This window comes from Lactuca saligna, chromosome 8 (genome assembly GCF_052625555.1).
Source record: "Lactuca saligna cultivar CGN05327 chromosome 8, ASM5262555v1, whole genome shotgun sequence".
NCBI classification, from domain to species: Eukaryota; Viridiplantae; Streptophyta; class Magnoliopsida; order Asterales; family Asteraceae; genus Lactuca; species Lactuca saligna.
This window is the reverse complement of record NC_136424.1, coordinates 236,994,395-237,003,207: the sequence shown is the minus strand read 5'-3', so window position 1 is coordinate 237,003,207 and position 8,813 is coordinate 236,994,395.

The following is an 8,813-nucleotide window of genomic DNA, read 5'->3' as shown; positions in this document are numbered from 1 at the left end:
TTCACAAAATATAAATGAAGCACATCATAATAAACAACTATGGGTAATCAGAAACCCTAAGGATTATCAATAATCCCAGTGGACTAACAACACACCCCGTTGATTAAGAACACATTTCAGAGGTTAACAACAACCCTAGGGATTCTCAGCAATCCCAAAGTTATCATCAATTCAATTCAATTCACATATAATAACAATCAATAATTAAGAGCCAACTGGTCACAAACATAAATAACACACATGTAAATGTAATGAGAAGACTCATTTGGCAAATAGTAGCTAGAAATACAACAACTCTCACACACAGGGTAGACAGAAGCAACAAGACACCTACCAACGATAAAGAAATATCCTATTAGAACCAGACCTCAATCATGATCAACCTCAACCGATTGCCACATCATGACCACCCATTGATCACGTCGTAATCGAACCATGACAAAACAGTCATGAACACACTCCTTGTCGCGATGAGACATGCCATTCGCCATATCGTGAGATCGGTTTTGTACAAATTGAACATTAAACTCTTAATCCCTTAAGCTAATCCTCTAAACCTTCCAAAAGGTCTTCCCCAACCCAAAGGATCATAAAAATCAAATCTTTTCATTCATGGATGTCCAATGCATGACTGGAAAACTAACTTGGTCAATAAAGAGAGAATGAGGCCAAAAATCATGCTTGTAATCTAAAACCACCACTAAACATTAGATCTGAAACCTATACTAAATAAGAGGCCTCAATGATCCATAAAGTTGCTAAATTTATGGATCCCATGCATACTATCAAAACCAACCATGAAGAGAAGTGAATAAAACTTAGATCTAGCATGCTTAATATAGAAAGGAAAGAGCTTTAGGACTTACAAAGATCTAGGAGCAATGCAAGTTGGTGAGGAAGGGACTTGCTTGCCAAAAATTATGACCCAATAGAGTCTTCTTCTTCTTTAAAGAGCCAAAAATCACCAAATGAGCTCTTCAAGGTCACAAAGGAGGCTAATTGTCATTTGGGTAGGTGGAACATGCTGGATGTTGAGGATATGCAAGACCTAGCTCTTCACATCCCTTAAATAGGTCGAAATCACGGGATTAGGGTAAACCCATCCTCACGTTGTGACCGCATATGCATCACGTCGAGACCCACAAAGATGGACATGCATTTCAGCCCGATGGTCATGTCATGAGGCATCCTTCCTCATGTCGCGAGCAACTATTAATTAGGATTTTACATTCTTTAATTAAATCAAAAAATTAAAAGATCGAATATTTGCATTAGATGTTACAAAGATCTTTTATGCTTAAGGATCATTATGAAATGATATTTGCTAATAACATATGATCATATAGGGTAACTGTGACAACCCAAAAAAAAAAATTCAGTTAGTTTTAACATCGAAATTAAGTATGTCAAAAATTAGCTAATTTATCCCAAAAATATTTTTGACCGGAATTACACCCGTTGGAATATTTTAAATAATATTCGTCAAGCAAACCAAAAATAAGGCGGTCTAATTTTAAAATTTACGTGTTTAACGGTAGTCGTGAAAAAAAACCCCGTTCGCGGTTGGTGTCAGGTGGACCCCCCCCCCCCCCCAACCAAGCCATAAACTCCACCCTATGTAAGGGTTGAGTGGGTTTCATTCCAACCCTTTTCACACCTTAGGAGTCTCTTTCTCTCTACTTTCTCTCTCTACAAATCGGGTTTGGTCAAAAATCACCTCTTTCAAGCCCCAACCTAGTAAGTGATCTATCCTAACTTGTTGTCTAGCTCGTTTAAATTACAAATTCGTGTTTAAGACTCCCAAATGTGGCAAAATCATGAGTTTATGGTCCAAGAACACTCTTGGACCGTAAACACCCATAAATGAGGTTTTGATGCCCAAAAACCCTTCAAAACCACTTATGGAGCTTAGTTATGACTTAGGGGCTTACATGAAAGGACATAGAACACCAAAATCTTAACAAATGGGTAGTAAACATGAGTTTATGGTCTAAGAACATTCTTGGACCGTAAATCCATCTTCAAGGACCGTAAACACCTTTTTGGGTGTTAAATTGCCCCTTAAACACCACCAAAAGCTTCCATGAGTGCCTAGAGCCTTGTAATCCTTCATTTGATGCACCAAAACACATGATTTATGGACTAACATGAGTTTACTACCGTAAACTCATGTTTTAAAGGTAGTAAACTCACCAAGAACACCTTCATAGACCGTAAACACCTTTTCAAGGTGTTTAAGTGCCTTTAACACCTTCCTATGCTCATATAAGTGACTAGAACCTTGCCTACATAGCCTAGAACCACCAAACTGATGGGTTTTGAGCATTCTAACACTTCCTAAGTGTACATGCAACACTAATAACCTTGGATCCACGTTTGTCTAATTATCATGCAAAGTTGAATTCCAAGGTTATATTCCTATCTAGCATACATGGAGAACAATTTTTAACTTGAATGAAAGATAGAATAACTTACCTTGTTGTTGCTTCTGTTCCTTGAAACCTTGTGAGCCTAGCACCCCAAGTGTAATGCCTCAAATGCTTCACACAACACCAAATGCTCTTGGAAAGACTTTTGAGAGAATACACACTTCTTGAAATCGGCCTATCCCTCTTGTTTCATATGTGTAGCCGATTTTGGTGGAGTATAGGATTCTTATATAGTGTTGACAAATCTAGGGTTACACCATGTAAACCCTAATGTGTCATGACTCTTCATTTCCATGACCCATGGGTTTGTAACTCCCATGGGGCATCCATGGAGCATCCTACGGGTGGAATCCAACTTGATAATCCATGGAGCCTCTTAGCCCACTATACAAGATATGGATGATTTACATAATCAACCCATATATTTAATTAGTTATCTTTTGATCACTTAATTAATTCTAAATTAATTCTTGATCAAACTAATCAAATAATATTATTAATATATTAGAACTTATAATATATTAATAATCTCCAAATGTTATTTCTCTCATTTAGTCTATCCAATTGCATGGTGCCATGCAACCCAAATGGACCATGCCGAGTCGGGTCAAGTACATACCAGAAATAGTTATGGACTTAGACACCATATCCAATACTCTCCCACTTGGATAAGTCTAATAACTATTAATGCAAGTATGACTTCAGGAACCGATCCGCAATCGTAGCTCTTTTCAAGGTTTCTCAGAACTGAGATGATGATGGTACGCCATTTAAGATAAGTGATCATATAATCCTCTGTTCTAGATATTAGTCGCAAAAATACATGGAACAATGTCTTACTTATTGTCCAACAGTTTGTTTCCCGATTTCCGATTTGTTCGACAAAGAACTTAATTGAACACATCAACTTAGTTCTGACCGGGCCCGGTACATAGGTCAAAACAAAATCATCGAGGGGCCCAGATATCAGCTTCTAATCCAAGAAGGAACAAATAAACTTCGACTCATATGTTTGTTCTACCACTCATTGAATTATACACAAAAGCACGTTTTATAACATCAAGTTACCAATGCGTTTTCGTACAATCAATGCATAACCAACTTCTAAGTAACAAATCATATCTCTAGGTTTGAAGACTTATATGATATTACCGTCTCACGATCACTCGAGATAGAATTCCATGAAGTGATTCCAGTGAGCGTGGGTTGAGTCCAATCCTTAGAACTTATGAGCACTCATGATTGTTGTAGCGTTTTCCAACACCGTAGACCTCTGCAACCAATCATGACAGTCTTGATTCATACCTACTTCCGACGTATGACCGACTGTGGAGGTTTGAATAATATGTTATACCAAACTACATTATTCTGGAAGTCAAAACATGGAAACGAAATATAGTAAACGATCGACAAGAGATAGCAACACTTTACTCATAAATAAAACACCTTTTATTCATCATCTAATGTCAATTACACTTTACAAATTTCGAGGTTATCTAACTACTAAATCTAATATCATCCTTCAGCCCTATGCTCCGAGCATGCTGGAGATGCTTAAACCGAGTCAGTCCCTTCGTGACGGGATCTTCTGGGTTCTCATCCGATGATACCCTCTTTGCCATGAGGAGTCCTTCTTCTATTCGATGTCTAATAAAATGGTATTTTCTGTCGATGTGTCTGGATATCCCGTGATCCCTTGGTTCCTTGGCTATGGCAAGAGCACTTTCACTATCACAAAAAATTTCCATTGGCTCTTTAATAGCTGGTACAACTCCAAGGTCTCCAATGAAGTTCTTTAGCCATATAACCTCCTTTGCCCCTCGCTCGCTGCAATATACTCTGATTCGCAAGTTGAATCAGCCACTGTCTCTTGCTTGGAACTCTTCCAAGAAATTGCTCCTCCGTTTAGGGTAAAGACCCAGCCTAACTGAGAGCGGAAATTATCCCTATCAGTCTGGAAGCTAGCATAACTATACCCTACAACTCTCAAGTCATCACTCCCACCGAGGGTAAGGACCCAGTCCTTAGTCCTTCGTAGGTACCTGAGTATATTCTTTACTGCAATCCAGTGTGCCTTGTCAGGGTTCCCTTGATACCTGCTAACCATGCTGAGGGAAAAGGCTACATCAGGTCGAGTACACGTCATAGCATACATGATCGATCCTACAGCCAAAACATAAGGTACTCGACTCATTTCTGCTATCTCAGCCTCACTGCTAGGGGTTTGTGTTTTACTCAATCTGGCGTTACTCTGGATGGGTAACTCTCCTTTCTTGGAGTCCTACATGCTGAATCTCTTCAGCACCTTATCCAAGTAGGTACTCTGACTAAGTCCAATTAGTCTTTTACTCCGATCTCTCAAGATCCTTATCCCTAGAATGTAGGTAGCTTCACCAAGGTCCTTCATAGCGAAACACTTCCCAAGCCAGGACTTTACTTCCTGTAGGGTTGGGATGTCGTTTCCTATGAGTATTATGACATCCACATACAATACCAAAAAGCTAACTATACTCCCACTAGCCTTGACATACACACAAGATTCATCTTCACTCCTAGAAAAGCCAAATTCCTTGACCTTTTCATCAAAGCAAAGATTCCATCTGCGAGGTGCTTGCTTTAATCCATAAATGGATTTCTCAAGCTTACACACTCTATTAGGGTACTCGTTGCTGACAAAACCTTCTGGCTGACTCATGTAGGAATCTTCAGCCAACTTTCCATTAAGAAAAGCGGTTTTGACATCCATTTGCCAAATTTCATAGTCATGAAATGCAGCTATGGCTAACATAATCCTAATAGACTTAATCTTGGCTACTGGAGAAAACGTCTCATCATAATCCACTCCAGGAATTTGAGAGAAGCCCTTTGCGACTAGTCGAGCCTTATAAGTGTGTACATTACCATCCATTTAGGTCTTCTTCTTGAAGATCCATTTGCACCCTACAGTCGTACGACCTGGTACATTCTCAACCAAGTTCCAAACTTGATTGTCATACATGGATTGTATCTTGCTATCCATAGCCTCTTTCCATTTAGCAGACTCGGCGCCTGCCATGGCTTCCTCGTAGCTGTTAGGGTCATCTTGACCTACTAGTATCCCATCACTAATAAGTGTCTCACCTTCTGCAGTAATATGGAATCCATAGTAATGCTTAGGTGCATTCCTAACTCTCGTGGAACGCCTCAGAGGTACAGATTCGTCAATTGGCTTAGCAAGAGTTTCCTCCTCAAGTTGAGGGCTAGTGTTTGAAGTTCCTTCACCACTTGACTCTTGAATTTCTTCAAGATCAATTTGCCTCCCACTGTCTCCTTGGATTATAAACTCTCTTTCGCGAAAGACTCCTCTTCTTGCTACAAAGACCACATTATCACTAGGTCTGTAGAAGAGGTAACCAAAGGATTGTTGTGGTAGCCGATGAAAATACACCTCTCGCTTCGAGGTTCGAGCTTATCATGAGTCTCGCGTCTTAGAAAAGCCTCTCAAGCCCAAATCTTGATGTGGTCTAGTTTGGGTACTTTACCAGTCCACATCTCGTGAGGAGTTTTGGGAACTTTCTTTGTAGGGACTAGATTAAGGATATGGGCGGCAGTCTCTAAGGCATACCCCCAGAATGAGATTGGTAGCGAAGCTCGACTCATCATGGAACGAAACATGTCTAACAAGGTTCGATTACACCTCTCAGCCACACCATTCAGTTGCGGTGTCCTGGGAGGTGTCAATTGTGAGACAATCCCACATTCCCTTATATAGTCGAGGAACTCTGAACTAAGATACTCACCTCCTCGATCGGATCGAAGCATCTTAATGTTCCTGCCCAATTGATTCTCGACTTCCTGTATAAATTCCTTAAACCTGTCAAAAGTCTCTAACTTATGCTTGATTAAGTAGTCATATCCATACCTACTGTAATCATCAGTAAAAGTCAAATAATAGCGATTAGCATCCCTTGTGGCATGTTTGAACGGTCCACACACATCCGTGTGTACAAGGTCCAACAAACCTTCACCCCTCTCACACGAGCCTGTGAAGGGTGACTTTGTTATTTTTCCAAGTAAGCATGATTCATAACTATCATCTGACTTTAGGTCAAATGACTCCAAGACTCCATCCTTTTGGAGTTGGCCTATGTGTTTCTTGCTTATATGTCCAAGACGACAATGCCATAATGATGCTTTATCCAAGTTATTATTATTAGGAGAATCAATACACAAAACATTATTTCCTAAGTTATCTACAACAGATACAACTTCATACACACCATCACAAGGTAATGCTTTAAAATAAAGAACATTATTAAAGAAAGCATTAATCGAACCAACTTCATTATCAAATGAAAAGGTGAAACCTTGTTTATACAATGCATGAAAGGAAATAATATTTCTTGTCATTTCTGGTGAATAACAACATTTATTCAAATCTAAATTTAACCCACTACTTAGCGACAAAGTATAAACTCCAATCTTGGTGACAGGTGTAACTTTCCTATTTCCTATTCCCCATGATTAAGTTTATTCTTCCTTGCTCCACATTCTCACTTCTTCTTAGTCCCTGCAAGTCACAACAAATGTGAATACCACAACCGGTATCAAGGACCCAAGATTTAGAATGGGGTGAGTTATTAGAAATGATAGTGTAAATACCTGCATGGTTGGGTTTAACTTTCCCATCCTTCACATCTTGCTGGTATTTTGGGCAGTTCTGCTTCTAATGTGATTTTTCATGGCAATAGAAGCATTCAGCCTCTTTTAGGTTAGAAGAAGGAGTGACGAAACCTTTCTTGGTTCCACTTGAAGAAGAGCCATCAAGGGTCCTAACCTTGGTACCCTTCGAAGAACTCTTTCTCTTCTTCCCTCAACTTTTCCCGATTGCCAAAACCGGAGTGGAGTTTGGAGTAGGAGTGTTAACAACCGACATCCCCTTAAGACCTGATTTAGCGGTCTTGAGAAGTCCCTGATGTTTGCTGAGTGTGACCTCTTCCTTATTCATGTGATATGTCATGCGGAATTGATCATAAGACGATGGTAAGGAGCGCAAAATTATATCTATTGCAAGCTCCTCAGGGAAGTTCACATTAAGATTCAGCAATCGATCCACATACCTTTGCATTTTCTGCATGTGGCTCGTGACGGAATCCCCGTCCTTCATCATGGTTATTATCATGGAGCAGATGATTTCATACCTCTCTTGTCGTGCACTTTGATGGTATCTTTCCATCAAATCTTGGTGCATTTCATAAGGGTAGAAATCCTCATACGACTTTTGGAGTTCCACTGTCATCATGGCCATCATGATGCATGCCACTTTCGTAGCATCCCTTTCATGTGCCTAAAAGTCAGCGATCTCCTGAGGAGTTGCAGTGATCTCATCAATCTCCTTCAGCTCCTTGTCAAGGACATATTCTTTGTCCTTGTAGCGGGTAATCATCCTAATGTTTCTGATCCACTCATTGAAGTTGGATCCATCAGAAGTGACTTTCCCACACAAGTTCATAAGGGTAAAGGAGCCATTAGAATTAGAGCCAGAAGCAGCATTGTTTGAAGACATCTGAAGGAAGAGGACAAGATTAGTTTAGATATTAAGAGAGTCCTTAATAAAACACCCAAATGTAATATTAAGGCTAGGATCCAATCACAATATATTATAACTTAGAAGAGGTATGCCGTAATCCAAGCTATAACATATTTGAAAGGTAGGTGAATGACGATTCACCAATTTCCACCACGAAAACCGAAATATTAGATATTAGGTTTTTGATTGGTTCTTAGAAATTTCTAGATTCTTTGAGATTCTACGAACTTTTCAAAGGCATGTTTCAATCTCGAGTGTGCCCTCCAAGTTTTGTGACTGGGATACCGAGGATCACAAAACGAGGTGTGAAGTAACCATGCAAATCACTTGGTACCCTTAAAGCTTATCACTCAATCGATGTGCCGGTAAACCACGCACGCTCCACCGATACTATAATAAACCTTAAGTCACCCTTTACCTACCTTGTTAAGTCCAAGTTAGTGTGCCGGTTAACCACACACGCTCCACCAACGACTTAAACAAAGTGTAAAGTGTAATTTAATGGATTAGCACCTTATTCACATTTTTCCTAAAGTAACTAATATTGGGAATTTAATAAAACATTTAGTTACTTTATAATATTCATCATACTTTTAATGAGAATTTATAAGTCCTTGTCTTACCCGTTCGGCTAACGACCCTCCACCAGTCAAGCGAGCGGTGGGTGAGAGTGGACACACATTAAGTTGCCATTTTATAGGCAACAACCTTATACCCACCTTATAGACCGACTTCGTGAATGAGGCGTAGTAGCGCTAAGACGACTTTGTTCTTATACATACATACATATATATATATATATATATATATATATA